General features: G+C 45.3%; 1 long non-coding RNA gene and 1 pseudogene across 1 annotated transcript in view; one reads left to right on the plus strand and one right to left on the minus strand.

Annotated features, from left to right (window-relative positions):
- Positions 1–1,395: 1,395 nt before the first annotated feature.
- LOC145525524 (large ribosomal subunit protein eL34 pseudogene) lies at positions 1,396–8,027 on the minus strand (annotated as a pseudogene).
- Positions 7,323–20,508, plus strand: part of LOC145525526 (uncharacterized) — a 35,616-nt gene continuing 22,430 nt past the window's right edge. The window contains exons 1-2 of the long non-coding RNA XR_014068270.1: positions 7,323–7,756; positions 7,860–7,960. This is a non-coding gene — a long non-coding RNA (uncharacterized LOC145525526). The remainder of the gene's footprint in view (positions 7,757–7,859; positions 7,961–20,508) is intronic.

The following is a 20,508-nucleotide window of genomic DNA, read 5'->3' on the forward strand; positions in this document are numbered from 1 at the left end:
ATTATAACCCCTACCTTTTAGGCACAGAACAACCCTAGAGTGAGACGTGCCCAAATTCACATGGCTCATAAGTGGATAGTGGAGACTTGGACCGAAGTGCTCTGCTTCCAAGACGGGGCTCTTCCTTACAGCCAGCTACGCACGGAGAGCTCCATGGGGCAGCAGCAGCGTCGGCAAACTCGGGGAGAATGGTGTGTTCTTGTTCAGTCCCTCAGCGGTGTCTGACTCTGCGACCCCGTGGACTGCAGCCTGCCAGGCTTCCCTTGTCCGTCACTATTTCCCAGAATTTGCTCAAACTCAGGTTCACTGAGTCGGTGATGCTACCTAACCACCTCATCCTCTGCCATCCTGTTCTCCTTTTGTCTTCAGTCTCTCCCAGCATCAGGGTCTTTTCCAGTGAGTCAGCTCTTCCCATCAGGTGGCCAAAGTATTGGAGCTTCAGCTTCAGCATCAGTCCTTCCAATGACTATTCAGGACTGATTTCCTTCAGGATGGACTGGTTGGATCTCCTTGCTGTCCGAGGGACTCTCACAAGTCTTCTCTAGTGCCACAATTCGAAAGCATCAGTTCTTCGGTGCTCAGCCTTCTTTATGGTCCAGCTCTCACGTTGGTACATGACTACTGGAAAAACCATAGCTTTGACTACATCAACCTTTGTCAGCAAAGTGATGTTTCTGCTTTTTAATATGCTGTCTATGTTGATCATAGCTCTTCTTCCAAGGAGCCAGCGTCTTTTAATTTTATGGCTACAGTTACTGTCCTCAGTGATTTTGGAGCCCAAGAAAATAAAGTCTGTCACTGTTCCCATTGTTTCCCTATCTATATGCCATGAACTGATGGGACCAGATGCCATGATCTTAGATTTTTGAATGTTGAGTTTTAAGCCAGATTCTCACTCTTCGCTTTCACCCTCATCAAGAGGCTCTTTACTTCCTCTTCCCTTTCTGCCATTAGAGTGGTATCATCTGCATATCTGAGGTGGTTATTTCTCCCAGCAATCTTGATTCCAGCTTGTGATTCATCCAGCCTGGCATTTTGCATGATGTACTCTGCATGTAAGTTAAATAAGCAGGGTGACAATATACAGCCTTGACGTACTCCTTTCCCAATTTTGAACCAGTCTGTTGTTCCATGTCCAGTTCTAACTGTTGCTTCTTGACCTGCATACAGGTTTCCCAAGAGGCAGGTAAGGTGATCTGGTATTCCTATCTCTTTAAGAATTTTCCAGTTTCTTGTGATCCACACAGTCAAAGGCTTTAGCGTAGTCAAGGAAGCAGAAGATATGTTTTTGAAATCCCTTGCTTTCTCTATGATCCAACAGATGTTGGCAATTTAATCTCTGGTTCTTTTGCCTTTTCTTTTCTGTTTTTTTATTACTCAAAAATGGTTCATTTTTTATTTAGCTTTCTGACTCTGTGCTTGTGCTTTCAATACTTTCACAACAATCTTCTGCTCTGCAATAAGGAAAGCACACTTGATCTTGTCGTGGACACGCTTGGCACACATGGACCCACCATAGGCTCGGCTGACGTTTTTCTTCATTTTAGACAACCTCATGAGAACTTTAGGTCTCACAGCATGAACGCCTCTAAGTCGGTCTGGGCAAACACCACATGCGGATTTTGGTGCTTTCCCAACCTTCTTGGTATAAAGGTAAACAATTCTATTACCAGGGGTTTGGGACAGCCTGGTTTTGTTAGAGGCAGTGTTGTAGGACAGCCTACGATGGTACGTCAGACTTTGCACCATCCTGAATGCCTCTAGATGGCCGTCCCCAGAAGAGGGAAAAGGAACTCTTTTGCCTTTTCTAAATCTAGCTTGTACATCTGGAAGTTCTTGGTTCATGTACTGTTGAAGCCTAGCGTGAAGGATTTTGAGCATTCCTTTGTTAGCATGTGAAATGAATGTAATTGTGCGGTAGTTTGAACACTATCATTGCCCTTCTTTGGGACTGGAATGAAAACTGACCTTTTCCGCTCCTGTGGCCACTGCTGAGTTTTCCAAATTTGCTGCCATACTGAGTGCAACACTTCAACAGCATTACCTTTTAGAATTTGAAAGAGCTCAGATGGAATTCCGTTACATCTACTAGCTTTGTTCATGGTAATGCTTCCTAAGGCCCATTTGACTTCACACTCCAGGACATCTAGCTCTAGGTGAGTGACCACACCATGGTGGTTTTCTGGGTCTTTAAGATCTTTTTTATATAGTTCTTCTGTGTATTCTTGCCACCTCTACTTAATTTCTTCTTCTGTTAGGTCTTTGCTGTTTCTGTTTTTTATGGTGCCCATCCTTGCATGAAATGTTCCCATGGTGTCTGCAATTTTCTTGAAGAGATCTCTAGTCTTTCCCATTCTAATTGCTTTCTTCTATTTCTTTGCATTGTTCACTGAAGAAGGCGTTCTTATCTCTCCTTGCTATTCTTTGGCACTCTGCATTCAAATGGGTATATCTTTCCTTTTCTCCCTTGCCTTTTGCTTCTCTTCTTTTCTCAGCCATTTGTAAGGCCCCCTCAGACAACCACTTTGCCTCTTTGCATTTCTTTTTCTTTGGGATGGTTTTGGTCACTGCCTCCTGTATAATGTTATGAACCTCAGTCCATAGTTTTTCAGGCACTCTGTCTGCCAGATCTAATCTCTTGAATCTATTCATCACTTCTACTATATAATCATAAGGGATTTGATTTAGGTCACACCTGAATGGCCTAGTGGTTTTCCCTACGTTCTTCCATTTAAGTGTGAATTTGGCAATAAGGAGTTCATGATCTGAGCCACAGTCTGCTCCCAGTCTTGTTTTTGCTGACTGTATAGAACTTCTCCATCTATGGGTGCAAAGAATATAACCAATCTGATTCGGTGTTGACCATCTGGTGATGTCCATGTGTAGAATCTTCTCTTGTGTTGTTGGAAGAGGGTGCTTGCTATTACCAGTGTGTTCTCTTGACAAAACTCTATTAGCCTTTGCCCTGCTTCATTCTGTACTCCAAGGCCACACTTGCCTGTTACTCCAGGTATCTCTTGACTTCCTACTTTTGCCTTCCAGTCCCCTATGATGAAAAGGACATCTTTTTTTGGTGTTAGTTTTTGGTCTCCAGCATTGCAGACAGATGCTTTACCGTCTGAGCCACCAGGGAAGCCTGTGCTAGTTCTAGAAGGTCTTATATGTCTTCATAGAACTGTTCAACTTCAGCTTCTTCAGCATTAGTGGTTGGGGCATATACTTGGATTACTGTGATGTTGAATGCTTTGCCTTGGAAATGAACTGAGATCGTTCTGTCATTTTTGAGACTGCACCCAAGTACTGCATTTCAGACTCTTATTGACTATCAGGGCTACTCTCTATCTTCTAAGGGATTCTTGCCCACAGTAGTAGATAAAATGGTATCTGAATTAAATTCACATATTCCCATCTATTTTAGTTCATTAATTCCTAATATGTCAACGTTCACTCTTTCCATCTCTTGCTTGACCACTTCCAATTTGCCTTGATTCATGGACCTGACATTCCAGGTTCCTATGCAGTACTGTTCTTTACAGTATTGGGCTTTACTTTTACCCCCAGACACATCCACAATTGAGTGTCATTTCCACTTTGGCCCAGCTGCTTCATTCCTTCTGCAGCTATTCGTGATGCCCCTGCTCTTCCCCAGTAGCATACTGGGCACCTCTGACCTGGAGGGCTCGTCTTCTGGTTCTACATCTTTTTGCCTTTTCATACTATTCACGGGATTCTCTTGGCAAGAATACTGGGGTGGTTTGCCATTCCCTCCTCCAGTGGATGATCTTATGTCAGACCCTACCCAAGATTTTGTGAATCAGAATCTGCATTTGCACGATCCTGAGATGGCTATACACACATTAAGTTTGAAAGTGATGCTTACAACACACCCTCTCCTATAATCCTGTGAAAAACTTTAAAATGACCCAGAACACCAGTTTCTTCTCAGCTTTGAGATGTCTCACGTTTCCACAAGGGTTGTTTGCAGTGGGCCCTCCTCATGAAGGGATTTGTTAATTTCATTGTAAACCATCAAATTCTTTTTTAAAAAAATATGTATTTATTTATTTGGCTGTATTGGGTCTTAGTTGCGGTACACAGAATCTTTGCTGCAGCACACAGGACCCTTTTAGTTGTGGTGTGTGGGATCTAGTTCCCTAACTAGGTATCGTGCCTGGGCCCCCTGCGTTGGGATTGTGGAGTCTTAGCCCCTGGACCACCAGGGAAATCCCAAAACATCAGAAATCTTATCCCTGGATATGGCCAAACTCTCCTGCTCAGAACCATAGAAACAGCACTTTGGATACTTTTCAGGAAGCACCATGGCGAAGGAGAAAGGGCCCAACACCAGGAGTCCTGGTCCAGATTCCACAGTTAACAAGTGGGGCGACCCTGGAGAGCCTCTGAATCATTCTTTATTGAATTAGACGCGGTGATGAGAACACGTTTCGTATATCATAAAGCCTTGGGTACATCCGGTTGGGAGCCTGTATTTAGACATCATCTTCCTTGCCAGGGAAATGATGGTGTTTGGACCAGATGGTCCTTGGGGCAAGTATTCAGAGCACCAAATCCTCCTGAGAAAGTCTATTTTAGGTAGGATTCTACCTGTGCTCCCCAGGAATATAATGACAGGGGGACTATATAATGAGTCAAATCAGAATGGGTGAGAGTGAGAGCTAGGAGTAACTTATCTTCAAAGTCCCTTCAAAATCTAAAAACATACGCTCTTCTCCCATTTCAATACAAAAAAAGAATGAGAATTCTACCATCAGCTAGTTATTTTATGCAACTACCTACTTTCAGGAGAGAGAAACTATTCTATTCTTTAAAAATTTGGATTTACTTCAAGTCTCATTCCTGAGATTTAAATATGTCTTCTTGTATGTGATTCAATTAATTTCACTCGTCTTAAGCACACTAAGCAGAGACCAGGCTCAGGCCTTCCCAATCAGATGTAATTACTGAAGTCACTGATCTCTGCTGTTTTCCTTTTTCCTCTCCACGTATTACCTTTCTTGGAGGAAGGAAGTTAAAAGCTTTACATAGTCTCTCTGTTTTGTAACCACATTTCTCGAACTTAAGAGTTGAGCATTGTGGTGACTAAATAAGAGGTCTGATTCAGCTTCTTGGAAAAACACATAGTTAAAGGAATTTATGTGTCACACGCAGCAGATTTAAAAAAAAATGGTCAATGATGGCCATTAACCCTGAACATCACAGTCATGTCCACAGAAAAAGGAACCATAGTTTTGAGACTAAAATCTAAAACTTCCCTTTTGTTTTAATGTATTATATAATTGGTTTTCTTATGATAATTCAGATTATATTTTTTCCTTAGAGCTCCTTGGATATGGGGGGGGGGTGTTAAATTGAGCTTTTTGATATTGAGAGGTCAGTATTTCTAAAATCTCCAGGATCTGAGAGTGGGAAGCAAGGGGAACAGAGAATATTTCTATTACTTTCAACAGCAGGATATTTGCACAAGCATCTATTACTTAATACCCCTTATTAGGCACGGATGGGAAACTAACCACTCATTCATTTTACACGTATTTGGTAGAAGCTTCTTATGTGTCAGACACACCTAGAGATCCCAGGTGAGAGGCATAGCTTCTGCCCTCAAGGGGCTTCGAGAGCAATGGTACGCTGGGTGTTGGAATAAGGGTACCCACAGGGTACTACAGAGACGTCAAGGACAGAAAATTCCTCCGAAGGGGCTGGGAAAAAACTCCCTAGAAGAGGTGTCCCTTGGGCTGAGGAGGAGATAGTGAGGGGGGCGAGGGAGGGAAGGGTGTTCCATTCAGAGGGAACAGCAGAGGCAGAGGAGAAAAAAGCAAAGTGCAGAGGCAACCGAAACCATGCCAATGAATGAAGCATGACTACATCGTGGCAGATATGTGGAAGGTTGAGAAAGATGCAGGAGATACAGGCAGGATCTGATGAAGCACTTGCTGAAATAAACCCAGGCAGACCGAGCCAAAGCCTTCACTGTATAAGACTTCAGAGTCTGGAGTTACAGGCACTTTAGAAATAATACCTGTTAGGAGGGAACTTTAGTTTGGAGAAGGCACCGTATCAAAAAATCCATTGGTAGGAACTCCCCTGGCGATCCAGTGGTTAAGACCACGCTTCCAATGCAAGGGGCGCAGGTTTTATCCCTGGTGGAGTTACTGAGATTCCATATGCTGTGCAGCATAGGCAAGAAAGTATATTAAAAAAAAAATAAAAGAAGGAGGAAAAAAAGAAATTCATTGGCATTACTCCAAAAGTAGAGATTATCATTCTTATTTTGCCTAGACTTACTTTTTCTTTCTTTGTGTTTTTCTTTTTCTTTCCCCCTTTGAGAGCAACTGCTTCATCTCTCTTTGGAAGAAAATAGAGCCTCAGCACAGGCAATGTTTGATTCAGGGCTCATTTGATCTGGTTGATTCAGGAAACAGATGCATCCTCTTGGTCTCCGCACAAATTGTTGGGGTTTCTTTTTTTCTTGGTTTCACCAAAGCCAGATCTATGTCTCGATCAGCACAGAGGAAAAAAGTAATTACCGAAGTATTAGTGTGATTATTATTTCCTGATATGAACTGCTGCATTCTTTACTAGTATCTGATTCTCTCCCTAGGCTGGAGTCAGAACATTTAAAAACAAACTCTTCTTGGATGAAGCTTGTACTAATTACTTTTTAACCTCGTTTGCATTGGAGAACTCTTTGAACATGTAATGAAAGAGATAAACCCTCTTCTCAGAAAAATTCATTTTCTCGCACCTACGCAGCGCAACAACAGTTTCAAGAACTTCGCAAACTTCCTGATGCCCCTCGGATCCTTGAGGAAGCTTAGACCCTGGTTATAAACCTATGGTCTGTACAGTCAAGAATAAAATGGAAGAACCGCTTTTTAAAATTGGGCTGTGACTGTAGTCTGTTAATTCTGGCAGTACGCTCCCAGTTTATTCTGGGAAGTCAGAATAAACCTAAATGGCATTGGCCATAGTTGCTCAAGCCTCTGCCCCAGCCTTGATTCAGTGGGTGGAACTCAGCTTCCTCAATGTCCCCACCTCCATGCCAACCCAAACACAAGTGAAGGTCCCAGAGGAGGAGGGGGAGCCGGAAACCACTTGAGACTTTTAATTTTCTAAAATTATCAGTCCAGACTTTTAGTTTCCTAAAGTTGTCTCCCCAGCCTTGGAGTTAAAAGAAGACCTGGTTTTAATCTTAGTTCTACCACTTTCTATTTATGTAGTCTTGCCAAGTCATTTACATTTTTCGAGTATCAGCTTCCTCATCTGTGAAATGGGGATAATTTTGATACCTACCTCTCTCGGCTGTTCTGAGGGCTGAGAGAGATAAGTGTGAACGAATCTACCAGACATTTGACTCATAGATGGTGCTTGACAAACATTAACTGAAATTCAGTTCTTCTAGGGCAGAGTAAGGCCTTCTAGAGACTCCTCAGTACTGAAAAATTGTGGAGGAGGACTTCAGTTTCCCGTCTGGCACGTAAGGAGCTTAGAAGTTATTGCTCTGTCATAACAACAAGTAAAAAGCTGAACCAACTGAAAAAGAATACAACAAACTTGTCTTAGATCTGTCAAAGAAATGAGGTCACAGGGCAGATCACCAGACAGATGAGTGGACACCGAGAATCACAACTTGTGGGAGCAGAAATCCCCGTGCAGGGCGTGTGCTCAGTCGTGTCCGACTCTCTGAGACCCCACGGGCTGCAGCCCGCCAGGCTCCTCTGTTCATGGGATTTGCCAGGCAAGAGTACTGGAGTGGGGTGCCATTGCCTCCTCTCGGGGGTCTTCCCAGCCCAGGAATGGAAACTGCATCATTGCATCTCCTGCGTCTCCTTCTTTGGCAGGTGGATTCTTTACCACTGAGCGACCTGGGAAACCCAAGAATGGAAAAACCTGAACTGTAACTGAAAAATTGCTGGAAGGTCCGTGTGGACAAGTCTGGGAGGTAAGAGCTCCAGGGGGAACCAGTGATAAGGGGGCCTCCACACTTTTGTACCAATGTTCCTCCCAGTGAATATTGGAGAAAAGTACTCGTAAGTCCAGCAGGTGGAGGGGGAAAAGGAACCACTTTGAAATATGCTAGAGCATTCTGTTCTTAGCAAAACCTGCCCTCAGGAGAAATTATTTCATCAGAACTTAACCTACTGGGGTTTTACCGGAACCTAACTTACCTTGGGGAAAGGAAATAGCTAAGTCTAGCCTCCTCCAGCCTCCCATGTGGGAAAAGGGAAATACGTAACTCCAGTCCCTCCCACCATCCTGGCCCAGCTAAGGTGGGGGAGAAGGGTGGGTGTTAAAAGCATTGGTGAAGATCTCAGTCCATGGCCAAGTGGGGTTTATACCAGGTATGCAAGGTTGGTTCAGTGCTTGAAAACCAGTTAATGTAATCCATCTCGTGAACAGACTAAAGGTGAAAAATCACGTTATTATATGAATAGATGGAGAAAAAGCATTTGACAAAATCCAACACTTGTTCATGATAAAAACTCTTGGCAACTAGGAACAGAGAGGAACTCCTCAACTTAATAAAGAACATCTACAAAAACCTCCATCTAGTATACTGAATGGTTAGAAACTAGAAGAATTTCCACTAAAATCAGGAATAAGATGGGGATGTCCTTTCTCACTTATGTTTTTCAAAATCACACTGGAAGTCCTAGTTAATACAGTAAGGAGGAAAAAAAGGAAATAAAAGGCATACAGATTGGGAAGGAAGAAATAAAACTGTCTTTTTTAGGCAAATGGCATAATTGCCTACGGATAAAATCTGAAAGAATTGAGCAAAAAACTCATCAAACTAGTAAGTGATTATAGCAAGATCGCAAAAAGACATGGAGGAAACAAATGCATAGTTCTAAGTGGAAGAAGCCAACCTGAAAATGCTACATATTTGGTTCCAACTATATGACATTCGGGAAAAGGCAAGACTATGGAGACAGTAAAAGGATTGCCAGGGGTTGCGGGCAGGAAAAGGAAGGAATGGACAGAAGGCAGAGAATTTTTTAAGATAGTGAAACTATTCTGTGCAATACTGCAGTGGTGGATACATGCCATTTTGTGCGTGTCCAAACCCATAGATTATAAAACTTTGAGTGAGTGAGTGAGTGAAAGTCACTCAGTCGTGTCCGTCCGACTCTTTGCGACCCTGAGAGTGAACCCTAATGTAAACCGTGGACTTTAAGTGGCTATGATATGTCAGTCTAGGTTGACTGATAGTAACAAATGTCCCTCCCTGGTGTGGGGGATGTTGATGGTGGGGAAGGTGGTGTTTGTGTGAGGACAAGGGGGCAAATGGGAACGCTGTGCTTTCCACTCAATTGTGAACCTAAAGCTGCTCTAAAAAGTAAAGTTTACTCATCTTTAAAACAGCAAAAAAAAAAAGAAATTGCGGTATACCTCCACTCCTACAAGTAATTTGAACTAAGAACAATATATGATAAACCTCGGGGAAATATTTTTTTCTTATGATGGCATCGGAGCTTTTTATTATTTATTTTTTATTAACCATTACTTTTTTTTTGCCAAACCATGCAACTTGTGGGATCTCAGTTCCCTGACCAGAGACTGAACCTGCGCCATGGCAGTGAAAGCCTGGAATCCTAACTACTAGGCCACTAGGGAGCTCTCCAGAGCATTTTTTTTTTTTTTTAAATCAGGCATTTATAGGCAGGAAAGCATACATTAATTACATAAAAGTAGTTTTCAAATAGTAGAGTAAGTCACCATGTTGTCATTAGCAGTGGCAAAGGAGAGAAAGGGATGGCAATGTGGATGCTCCTGATGGGTACGAAGGTGGAACTGTGGTTCCCGAGAACTTTTTAATTTATTTTAAAATTTTATTTACTTGTTTTTGGCTGTGCTGGGTTTTCACTGCTGTGCACGGTCTTTCTCTAGTTGTGGTGAGCCAGGGCTACTCTTGTAGCAGTGCGTGGGCTTCTCACTGCAGTGGCTTCTCTTGACGTGGAGCACAGGGTCTCCAGGTGCTTGGGTTTCAGTCGTTGTGGTTCCTGGGCTCTAAGGAGCATAGGCTCAGTAGTTGTGGCACAGGGGCTTCGTTGCCCTGAGGCATGTAGGAGTGAACGCTGGCCAGGGATTGATATAAAAAAACATCGAATTCTTTTGTGTGTGTGTGTGTGTGTGTGTGTGTGTGTGAGCCTGCCTTGCTGGTATCCTAGGAGCATGCTTCGTCTTCCAGCTGGGTAACCCAAGCACTGAATTCCCCAAGTACACAGCTCAAGGTCATAATCAAGGATAGCAGGAAGGAAGAATCTTTCGGGGGTGTGGGCATCGTTGTCAGGGTCAGAGACTCCAGAACAGTTTCCTCCAAGGGTTCGTCAGCAGGACTCCCGCCCATGGGTCGCTCTCCCGGTCAGGCCGCCTCTTTCCCTTTCAGCCACACCTGTGGGTCAGAAGCCCTCAGACAGCCCTGCGTGCGGTCCACCCTTCAGGTGTGTCGGTCACCTTACTTCTCAGGTGGCCTTTCTCCTTCTAAAGCAGAACTGAAAGTTCACCTAGGCCGTCAGCTTGAGCAACCACAGGACTTTCATTTCATTGTTATCGTAGGGAGAAAGTTCTGAACATTATTATTTCACCGAGAGAAACTGAGTCCTGGGGGAGGAGAGGCTGAGTGGATGCTTAGCTCACACCTGTGGTCCCTAACCCAGCAAATGACCGGAATCGCCTGGGGAAACTTGTGATGATGAAGTTCCTGGCTTCACCTGAGAGCTGCTCTGGGCATGTAATTTCTTATGTGCTCAAGTGTTTCTGGCAACCTCCTAGGCTTGGGATCCACTGGGGTAGAGAAATAAAGCTACCTGTCCTTTCCTGCCCAAGAGTATTCAGTCTTCCCTAAACTGGTCACACGTTTGATGCTTTATCATCTTTAAACACATCTCCCTCTCACTGCTCCTTCCCATAATACTTGCACATTCCTTTATTATGTCACTTATATGATACCTCATGTGAGTTTTTTCCTTGACCAGATGAGCTCCTTACGGCAGAGATCAGGCCTTATTCATCTCTGTGTTCCCTGTACCCAAGGTTGCCGTGTACAGTTGAGCAGGCCGTTCACTGCGCAGAGGAGCTTAGTGTGAGGGTAAGTGGGGCTGAAAGTGGTTCTGAAATCTAGCCGGACCCACCAGGTCACGAGCCCTGGTTTTGACCTCTGAATGTCAAGAAGACAGACGCTTTTTCTAGTAGAACTGAGGTGCTCTATGTGCTATTGCTGGCCCTGTCTGCACCTATTAATAGCATCACAGTAGTACTGCAAAACTTAGTGTATGCTGAGCCCCTAGTCCAAGAAAGGCACGGAGTTTAGTGTTTTTGGTAGAGAGTAGGTGATTAAAGGAGAAGGCAATGGCACCCCACTCCAGTATTCTTGCCTGGAGAATCCCATGGACGGAGGAACCTGGTAGGCTGCAGTCCATGGGGTCGCTAAGAGTTGGACACGACTGAGCAACTTCACTTTCAGTTTTCACTTTCATGCATTGGAGAAGGAAATGGCAACCCACTCCAGTGTTCTTGCCTGGAGAATCCCAGGGATGGCGGAGCCTGGTGGGCTGCGGTCTATGGGGTCGCACAGAGTCAGATACTACTGAAGCAACTTAGCAGCAGCAGCAGCAGCAGCAGCAGGTGATTAAATGGTGTTTGTTAAATTGAATTAAAAGCCTTCTTGGGGCTTCCCTGGTGGCTGAGTGGTAAAGAATCAGCCTGCCAATGCAGGAGACACAGGTTTGACCCCTGGTCAGGGAAGATCCCATGTGTCTCAGAGCAACTAAGCCCGTGCACCACAACTACTGAGCCTGTGCTCTAAAGCCCAGGAGCTGCACCTCCTGAAGCCCATGTGCCTAGAGCCCGTGGTCTGCAACGAGAGAAGCCACTGCTGTGAGAAGCCCGTGCACCGCAATGCAGAGTAGCCCCTGCTCACCGCAACGAGAGAAAAAGCCCTTGCAGCAATGAAGACGCAGCACAACCTAAAATAAAATATATAAAATAACTTTTCTAGAAAGCCGTTTTGCTCATCTCTATCTCTTGTAATCTTCTCATTCTTTAAGGCCCCGCCACATATTACTTCTAGGTGAAGTCTTCCTCCAGCCTCAGTTCATTGCCTCAGTGCATTCCCGCTGCGAGACACAACAGCACCTGGTTTATATTGAGAACAGCGCTTCCTGTGGTCTTACATTGGAGTTGGTGTCTCCCACTACCCAGTGAGACCCTCATAGGCAAGGGCTACCTTATTCAGCTCCTAGATCCTAGACATCATAGTGAGGATTTATTAAGCGAATGAACACCCCACCCCCAAGTGGCTCTTTAGACTTGGGGTTTCATTGGATCACGTAAAGATGCAGAGGCTTTCGACTGTCCTGGCGGTCCAGTGGTTAAGATTCTGTGTTTCTCCCAAAAAGGGAGTGGGTTGAATCCCTGGTCTGGGAACTAAGATCCCACATGCCATGCAGCACGGTTAAAAAAAAAAAGAAAATACGGTATCTTTCATCCCTATCACCTGAAACTGGAAGCAAAATTTCAGAAATTAATGTTAATTCAACTGATTATATACATGTGTGAATATGTATATATATTACCTATAAGTATTTATGCGGAGAAGGCAATGGCAACCCACTCCAGTACTCTTGCCTGGAAAATCCCATGGACGGAGGAGCCCGGTAGGTTGCAGTCCATGGGGTCATGAAGAGCCAGACATGACTGAAGCGACTTAGCAGCAACAGCAGCAGACTCTTAAATGCCACAGCTCAAAATCAAGTGTAATTCCACTGATGTAGCACAGTAGTTCTAAATGCAAGTTTTTTTGTGTGTGCTTGTGTGATAAGTTGCTTCGGTCATGTCCAACTCTGTGTGACCCCACTTACAATGTTAGTTACCACTAACGTCACGTGGGAAGCCTGTAAGTTCTTTTGTAGATGATACCAAAAGTGAATCTGAGGTCTTTGTCAGTGTAGGGATTTGGATTAGATGGCTCTCATCTGTTCCCCCAACTTGCCTAGCATCAAAGGGAGAACTTAAGGCCTACTCTAGGACCTGTTTATTGAACTGATGCATGCTGAAGGTGCCAGGCATAGGGACTCTCATTGGTGGATTCAAATTGCTATGAGGACATCAAAAAGGGTGCATTGGGTGGAGAAGAATGGGCTGGGTGAATGGAAACCCTGACCATTCAATACGCACATTTTCTTGGTCTTCCACTAGAGGTGAAAAGTAAGGAGAACGCATTTCAAATTCAGGCACAGTTGGGAAAGTACAGCGTTGGTCTTAGAGAGTTATTTTGACTTTGGAGCCAGGTCCAGAGCACCCAGGTGTGTTCTCGGGTAGCCTCCTCTCAAGTTAGATGTTACATACAGAGAATGGACTGTGCCATGGCTATAGGCTAGAGTTAATAAGGGCAGTTTTCCAGCAAATCAAGTCCTTGTTTATGCACAATATTTCCTCCTTTGGATATGAAGTCATATGCTTTTCTGGGGCCCTAAGTCTACCAGAAGAGGAAGGGACACATGGGAAATTTTGAGGTCAAGTAGATGGAGAAAGGGCTTCCCTGGTGGCTCAGTGGTAAAGAATCCGCCTGCCAATCAGGAGACACAGGTTCGGTCCCTGGGTTGGGAAGATTCCCTGGAGAAGGAAATGCAACCCACTCCAGTATTCTTGCCAGGAGAATCCCACGGACAGAGGAGCCTTGTGGGCTGCAGTTTATGGGGTCACAAAAGAATCGGACATGACTTGGAGACTAAACAACAACAACAAGATGGAGAAAACCCCTATTAGTGGGAGAATTTGCAGAACTGTCATCTTGGGTAGCCCTAGGCTGAATCCGGATCCTGGTATCAAACTGACCTATGACCCTGGCCAAAGATAAAAATCAAGGGGAAGACAAGTTAAATTTATATTATGGACAAGGGTCAGCAAACTCCTTCTCTAAAAGGCCAGAAATATCATGTTAGACTTTGTCTGCTATACAGTCTCTGTTGCAATTATCCAACTCTGCCATTGCAGCATGAAATCAAGTGAATGCCTGTGGCCATGCTCCAGTGAAACTGTCTTTCCTAAAACAGGTGGCAGCAGGCTTGGCTCATGGACCATAATTCGCTAACTCTTACTCCAAACTGTCACAGACAGAAAACTGTGCACCTTCAAGAAATGTGTTGTTATCGTTTAGTTGCTAAGTCACGTCCGACTCTTTTGCAACCCCATGGACTGTAACCTGCCAGGCTCCTCTGTCCATGGGACTTCCCAGGCAAGAATACTGGAGTGGGATGCCATTTCCTTCTCCAGGGGATCTTCCCGACCCAGGTGTCTCATGCACTGCAGATGGAGTCTTTACCACTGAGCCACCGAGGAAGCCCTTCAAGAAATATCAAGCCTAAAATATGATCAAAAAGTAAAATATGATCAAAGAGCAATGTTGACCCCATAAAAGGGATCCCTAGATTAAGTGGGCTTGAGTCTCAGATCTATTATTTACAAGCTATGTTACTTTGGGAAAAACACATGACTTCTCTCATCTTCAGGCTTCTTATTTGTAACATGGAGATTATAAAACCAGCTCTGCCTACCCTAGGAATATTGTGATGCTCAAATGAACTCTAATGCATCAACAGAAAGAAACATTAATTTTTACTAGTATAGAATTGCAGAAACACCTCATTCAATCTTTAGTCCCTGCCCCATATCAGCACTCAGAATAAATTTATGAACCTTATAAATGAAACAGATAAAATATTTCCTTCTTTCAAATCAGTGTGATAGTATTTGAATAGACTGGACAAATAGAAGCCTGCAGTGAAATGATTGGAAACTAGGTCAGGAGCCATTTAAGTTTTGGAGTTTAGCTACATTTGGAGAGCGTTTCTGGACCCATTTGCCTAAATGACTTTGGACACGTAGAGATGAGGTCCCACCAGAATATTACACACACATTTCCAACTGCACTGAGATATATTGGAAGTGTTCCATAATCAAGGGAGGGTTTTCCCTCAGGCCTTTAAACATTTCACATCAGTAATATCCTCATCGCAAGAGAATCCTGTCTGAGTACCCCGGGGACAGCCACTAGTTTCGACACTGTATCCCGTGGTTGGACATGACCACGGTACGAACTTCTCAGACTCATGATACCAGCTTGTTAAGCAAGACAAGGGTCTGTTCAGTGTGTTACAGACATGTCATTGCCAAAATAAAGGCTCTAGATAACAATCTGTCATGAATACTGCTGATGCCAATAAAAAGAAAAAGAAGCAAAAACCTTAACGCTTGTATGTTATGGTTGTATCCTAGTCCCATTTGTCTTTCCATTTTGGAGGCAACAGTGAATGGTGGGAAGAGTGTGAGCTTTGGAGTTAACCAGACTTGTGTTAAGATCATAATGGCAGCATGTTAGTTTTGTGGTCTTGCATGGTTTACTTAATCTCAGGTTGTTTTTTTTTAAAGAATTCATTTATTCATTTTTGGCTGCGCTGGGTCTTTCTTGCTGTGTGTGGGCTCCTCTCTAGTTGCGGTGTGCGGGTTTTTCATTGTGGCAGCGTCTCTTGTTGCAGAGCACAGGCTCTAGGGCATGCGGGCTTCAGTAGTTGCAGTCCGCAGCTCAGTAGTTGTGACGCTCGGGCTTAGTTGTCCCTCGGCACATGGAATCTTCCCAGGCCAGGGACTGAACCTGTGTCCCCTGCATTGGCAGGCGGATTCTTATCCACTGTACCACCAGGGAACTTCTGCTTAATCTCGGTTTTACATCTCAAGGCTATTGTGAGAATAAGACAAATCAATGTAAATAAAAGTACCCAACAAGTGCTGCTGGGGTCCTTTCTCCAGAGGGAGCAGAGAAACATTCTGAGATGTGGGGGTTGTTGTGGGCTGGGTAGCCTCCCCCAGAGGGAGCTGTGACCATAGGCTTCTTCCCGCGTTTTGCCTTCTGCTCATCATATGCAGGGTCAGTGAAGATGAAAAGCATTCCTGAGCGTGGATGAAAAGCATTCAGGGTATGGTGTGGGGGAAAGTTCCTGGACAATCTTAAAAGAAATGACTAAAAGACTAATGGGCAAGAAGAGAGGCCCTGGGTGACCATCCCAGGGAAAGAAGCCACCGCTAATGACCCTTTTGTTTCCTTTCAACATTTCCCTCTTTAGTTTCTATAATAAGGGTTTTTCTGCATCGAATGCGGTGCAGTTGCTTTGGGTAGTGATTTGAGAGTGTGGTTTACCCGTTGGGAGAATAGACTTGAGAATTAGACTGCCTGCTGGGCAGGGTGGTTGGCTTCTCTGAGTCTCCGCTTCCTTATCCTGAGGATCACAGTCTTCTACTCTGTGTCTTTTTCTTGCCTTCTGGCTTCTGCTTACACAGAGCTTCTGCCTGCTCATCACTTGCAGTTCACTCAGGGCTGTAAGGCTAATTACTGGGGTCTCTAGGAAGAACTTTTCACTTTGGAAGCTGCCAGACAGCCTGTGGTTGCCTGCCTATTGGTCAGTTGCCTACCCCAGGACCAGTTAGCGTGGGCAACAGGGAGACAGGGTAGACACGGTCACAGAAAGTGAGTCAGGGTTGGCTGCTTAGCCAAGGACTGTAGACATGGCCCTTCTCACCAAGGATTGTGGGTATGATGTAACCATGACTGATGCCCAGGACACAGAGATGAGACAGAGAGTTTAATGCAAGGTAGACAGTGGTAGGGCTTCCCAGGTGACTCAGTGGAAAAGAATCCACCTGCCAAGGCAGGAGATGCAGGAGACTTGGGTTTGATCCCTGGGTCAGGAAGATCCCCTGGAGAAGGAAGTGGCAACCCACTCCGGTATTCTTGCCTGGGAAAGCCCACGGACAGAGGAGCCTGGCGGGCTGCGGTCCATGGGGTTGCAGAGAGTAGGACACGACTGAGCACACGTGCACAGGCAGTGGTCTAGCTGCAACGTTAATGAAAGAAATGCTGGAAAAGAGCTTTGCAAGTTCAGAGGAGAAGGAACCTGCTTTCTAGTTAGGAGAGTCAGGAGAAGTCTCCATGGAAGAAAGGGGCTCCAGAGCGTCTGTTACCCCACGGCAGTCAGGGGTCATCCCTGGACTTGAAGGCAGGGGTCAGTCCTACCCAAAACTTCATGACTGGAACTTCAGGGAGTTCTTACAGTGAATGCACCCCGTCCCTCCCCCAACCCTGGCCGCAAGTATTGATTAAAGGGTGGGGGTGTGACAAAGGTCAGGCCTGTCAGGGACAATGAAATCTACCAGGAAACAGATGTTCGTCTTCTCCACCAAACGTGACATGGAAGCATGTGGTCTTAGAAGACCATGGCAGCTATCTTTCGGGCCCAAGGGGAGAGACTTCTGAGAACAGAACCCTCACTGGGGAAGTAGAGCTGGGAGACAGAGACAGATAAATAGAGACAGAGGCGAGGGGCGGTCAGAGAGAGAGAGGAACTGGGTCTTGGACACATCCTTCGGGAACTTCCGGGGAGCGGAGGGCAATAGCGAACAATACAATTCACTGAGAGCCCTGGGAGCCCTGGCACAGGGGTATCAGCACCGGAAAGGCAGAGTGGAAAGACAGCATCCATGTCTTGAAGGGGGGATAAGAGGCTTTTTTTTTTTTTCTATAGGCAACAGGAAGATACTATGATATGAGCAGGGTTGTGGATAAATCAGTCAGCAATGTGAGCGAAATAGATTGAAATGGTGAGAAGCTGCAGGTGAAGGAGCCATTGAGAGTTTATTGTAACAAGTTACACCAGGCAGCGCAGAGGTAAAGAACCTGCCTCCCCATACAGGAGACGCGAGAGACACAGATTCGATCCCAGGATCGGGAAGATCCCCTGGAGTAGGAAATGGCAACCCGCTCCAGTGTTCTTGCCTGGAGAATCCCGTGGACAGAGGGGCCTGGTGGGCGACAGTCCCTGGGATCGCAGAGGCAACTGAGCGTGCACACACGCACAGCAAGTGCAGCGTGGCTGGAAAGAGGAGGAAAGTGTGCAGGAAGCAGACCGCAGGTTCTGAGTGAGATTCTGTCACTTTCTGAAGGCTGCCTGAGCGAAGGCGGGCACCACACACAATGCTGGAGGCACACCCCACCTCAGCTCCTGGAAGGGCTCCTCCACGCCAGCAGTTATCACCACGAAAGATGGATGGAAGCGATTAGACAACCGATTAGATGACAGATCTTCTTAGGTCAGATTTCTGTCACAATGCAAAGGGATCGTGACCCAACTTTCCAACCTTGAGAACTAGCCTGTGGTGACTCATCCGCATACTTGAGGAGCTATTCATAGAGGGAACTAGCGAAATATTTGTGAGGGGGGTGGCACAAAACATACACACCAGTTTGTTGAGATTAGAATTTTTTTTTCTAGCTGCGTGACTCTGGTAAATCACCCTCTCTGAGCTACAGTTTACTTAACTGTAAAAAAAAAAAGAAGAAGAAGGATAAAGTTTCTTCCTGGGGTGGGAATCCTCACCTCATGATCTCACAGGAAAACTATTTGCCAGTTCCTAACAAATAAAAGGTAAAATAAATAAAAATATGAAAAATAACACATTAAACGTAAATGTGTTTCAAACCCCCCTTCTTTCGTCTTGCCCTTCTTTTCTTCTTTTCTAGGTATGCTTTGCATGGACGGCCCATCCACAGGTACTATCTGTGTTGTCACAGCTTGTTCAATAGGTTTCCTACAGGTTTTATGATTAAATCCGTAGATTCTGGTACCGTCTCCATCACGGAATTGGGATGGCCTCTCTTTGCCCTGTGTTCTGTAACAGTGGACTAACTAAAACGCAGTATTTGATTATGGCGGTTTGCTTGAGGAGCTGTGTGATTTCTGTTAGTGGGGGGAGGGCAGTGCCCCACAGCAAGGGCCTGTGCATTTGGCAAGCATTGTGATCGACATCTCTAGAGCAGGGGGCCACTTCGTGGACCACAGCCTTGATGTGGCCAGGGGGTTTGCATAACTCAGTGAAGCTATGAGCCATGCTGAGCAGCGCCACCCAAGACCAATGGGTCAGAGTGCCGAGTTCTGACAAAACGTGGCCCACTGAGGAAGGAATGGCAAACTGCTCCAGTGTTCTTGCCAGGAGAACCCCATGAACAGTGCGAAGAGGTACAAAGGTATGACCCTGGACGATGAGCCCGCTGAAAGTCGGAAGGTGTCCAGTTTGCTACTGGGGAAGAGCAGAAGGCAGTTACTAGTAGCTCCAGTGAGAAGGAAGCAGCTGGACCACAGTGGAAACAACACTCAGTTGCAGAAGTTAGATGGCATCACCGACCTGATGGACAGAAATCTGAGCAAACTCTGGGAGATAGTGAAGGGCAGGGGAGCCTGGCGTGCTGCAGTCCATGGGGTCGCAGAAGAGTCAGGAACAACTGAGCTACTGAACAACAGCCAAGAGCAGGGGGATAACGTGGATGGCTAAAATGCAAGGGAAAGTGAGGAGGGCCCTAGAAGTAGCATAGATGAAGCTCTGTGGCCAGGGAAAAGCCACGATTACAGAGCTGGAGTCATAGATCTGTCAGCAGTTCTGCCACCTCTCCTCCACTGCTCCTTGCTGAATGCTTACATGTGCTAAGTGTTTGTACTATTTTGTTCAATTCTCAAAATAACCCCCGTAAAGCATTCTTATTGTCCTAAGTAAGCATAATCTGTCAAATGGACTGATGAGGAGACTGAAGCTTAGGTCACTTGTCCAAGGTCACGAAGACAACTAGTGAGTGACACAGCAAGGGCTTGAATCTGCACTTTAAAAATTCTGGAGCCCACGGGTTTAACTCCTGCCCCAGATTGCCTGTGCTGAGATTTCCTGGGAAGCGCTCTCTTATCTTTTCTTTTATAGGCACGTGATTTATATCACCCATCTGGAATGGGATGGAGTGAAAAAGGGGATTCGGGAACTATTGTCTCTTCAAGATTACTCAGCTCTTTGATTTCTCCCCTGGGAGCCATGCTGACTGTCAGCTAGAAGGTGCTGGGAAAAATTAGATTGCTCCAGTGTCTTCACGTGTATGCAATTTATCATTTCTAAAGATAAGGCCTAAAGAGACCTCACTGCATTATACTTCCTCCAATAAATGAAAGCAGAAGGGCATCTGTTTAGTATTTGAGACGTGCACCTGGCTCACTTTGGTTGAAAGAGGAAAATAAGTATTAAATAGTAGTCCGAGGGATGACGCCCTCTGGGCTGGCTTGCTCTCTGCTTTGAGTGTGGACCTCAGAGGTGATAATTTAAATTGGGGGCTGCCAGGAAAGGATGCCTTTGCTCTTGATTAATTGGGAAGACTAAAGATATCCCAAGGAGAGGGCTTGGGTTCCCTTCTAGGGTCTAACCTTTCTAGATCTGGATCTGAAGCTTAGGAAAAGTGCTGAGAATCTATCAGAGGGTGAGACAGAAGGAGAGGTCACCTCCTTCCTGCTGTGCTGTGCTTAGTGGCTTAGTCACATCTGACTCTGTGCGACCCCATGGGCTGTTGCCTGCCAGGCTCCTCTGTCCATGGGGATTCTCCAGGTGAGAATACCAGAGTGGGTT

Source organism: Giraffa tippelskirchi, chromosome 11 (genome assembly GCF_054371585.1).
Source record: "Giraffa tippelskirchi isolate mGirTip1 chromosome 11, T2T-mGirTip1v1.2.pri, whole genome shotgun sequence".
Classification (NCBI taxonomy): Eukaryota; Metazoa; Chordata; class Mammalia; order Artiodactyla; family Giraffidae; genus Giraffa; species Giraffa tippelskirchi.